Raw genomic sequence first — 2500 nt, 5'->3', positions numbered from 1 at the left:
AGCGCTCTGCCTCGTTAGTTTACTTTTTCCTAGTGGTTATTTACGCATTTGTTAACACACGCTCCTAGTGTTTTTATTGCATATATATATATATATATATATATATGTATATATATATATATATATATATATTGAAGTATGGAAGACAAATGAGTGGAAGGGTGGTGAGTTAAACACAGAGAACAGTTGGAGTTTTATTCACTGACGTTTCGTCCTTACCAGGACTTTCTCAAAGTACATACAGTTTCAGAAAATTAACAGCTTATATAACCCATCCTTGCCGAGTTCCCCTCCCTCTATCATCCGTCCTCTACCCTTTTTCATGTGACTCCGACCATGTCACTTCTCGCTCCGTTCTCAATTGTCCTTTTTACCTCCTTGATAATCAGAGTACTTACCGCTCCTGCTAATTTTATAAACCCTTCCCTATGGTTGATGCAGGGGTGGGAAGTAATGTAGGCTGCCTCCACTATTTTTCTTTTCTTTTTCTCTAGACCTTTGTGGAGCACCTCTATCTTGTTCCAATCTGGAAGATGACCACATTGGTCTAAATGAACTACTAGCGAGTTGGAGGTTCTGTGAGCTCTGACGTCATTTTTGTGCTCATATGTCCGTAGCTCCACTGATCTTCCTGTCTCTCCATAATATCCTAACGGACAACCACCACATGGTATATTGTAAATTGCGCCCTTCTCTACATCCTTTTCTGATTTATTTCTATTCTTGACAACTTCTCCTAATTTTGTACCCGTGGAGAAAGCAACGCTCACACCCGCTTTTGTGAGAATATGTCCCAACTCCTCCGCGTACTTCGAGTTGGGGACGGACAAAAACCCCGCCCTGCCTTCTCCGGACCAGTCGTCCTTCTTCCTTCTCATTATTACCGTTGCTTTCTTCCTCAACCTGTGCAGTAGTCCTTCCGGGTATTAAGGATATTAAGGATATTATGGAGAGACGGGAAGATCAGTGGAGCTACGGACATATGAGCACAAAAATGACGTCAGAGCTCACAGAACCTCCAACTCGCTAGTAGTTCATTTAGACCAATGTGGTCATCTTCCAGATTGGAACAAGATAGAGGTGCTCCACAAAGGTCTAGAGAAAAAGAAAAGAAAAATAGTGGAGGCAGCCTACATTACTTCCCACCCCTGCATCAACCATAGGGAAGGGTTTATAAAATTAGCAGGAGCGGTAAGTACTCTGATTATCAAGGAGGTAAAAAGGACAATTGAGAACGGAGCGAGAAGTGACATGGTCGGAGTCACATGAAAAAGGGTAGAGGACGGATGATAGAGGGAGGGGAACTCGGCAAGGATGGGTTATATAAGCTGTTAATTTTCTGAAACTGTATGTACTTTGAGAAAGTCCTGGTAAGGACGAAACGTCAGTGAATAAAACTCCAACTGTTCTCTGTGTTTAACTCACCACCCTTCCACTCATATATATATATATATATATATATATATATATATATATATATATATATACTTTTTTGTGCCATATATATATATATATATATATATATATATATATATATATATATATATATATATATATATATATATATATATATATATGACACAAAAAAGTCATATCTGCCCCGCTTCCGCCTGAAATCCCAGAAGGGGACACGTTCTCTCCGGCCCTTGATTGGCTGAGAGAGTGGTGACGTCACGGCAACGGAAACGATTGATTGGCCGAAAGTGGTGACGTTAGGAGAACAGAGACGACTGATTGGCCGAGAGCGGTGACGTGACGGCAACGTAGACGATTGATTGGCTGCGAGTGAAGCAAGCTCACCCAAAGGGCCAAGCCACTGCGTGGCGGGGTCGAGTGCAGCCCGTTACTCGTATATATATATATATATATATATATATATATATATATATATATATATATATATATATATATATATATATATATATATATATATATATATGCAGAAAGATCACTATTAACAACACGTGATCCACAAATTTTGCTGGTAACCACTAAGGAAATCGGAAGAAAACAGTATATCCCAAGCGCTTTCGTGTAATTCACATCTTCAGGGGAATACAGAAAAAGTTGTATTACAAAGAGGTTTAAAAATAACAAGATTATACACTAGGAAAGGAACAGGCAAGGTGTGAGATGTCACATATATATATATCACACCTTGCCTGTTCCTTTCCTAGTGTATAATCTTGTTATTTTTAAACCTCTTTGTAATACAACTTTTTCTGTATTCCCCTGAAGATGTGAATTACACGAAAGCGCTTGGGATATACTGTTTTCTTCCGATTTCCTTAGTGGTTACCAGCAAAAATATATATATATATATATAATGTATATATATGTACATATATATATATATATATATATGTGTGTGTGTGTGTGTGTGTGTGTGTGTGTCTCTGTGTATATGTCTGTGTGCGTGTCTATATATATATATATATATATATATATATATATATATATATATATATATGTATATATAAGTACATTGTGGTTAATAAGT

This window comes from Oratosquilla oratoria, chromosome 11, assembly GCF_046742065.1.
Source record: "Oratosquilla oratoria isolate Oo_2021 chromosome 11, ASM4674206v1, whole genome shotgun sequence".
Taxonomy (NCBI): Eukaryota; Metazoa; Arthropoda; class Malacostraca; order Stomatopoda; family Squillidae; genus Oratosquilla; species Oratosquilla oratoria.
The sequence above is the reverse complement of the archived record's forward strand: the minus strand, read 5'-3'. Positions refer to the sequence as shown.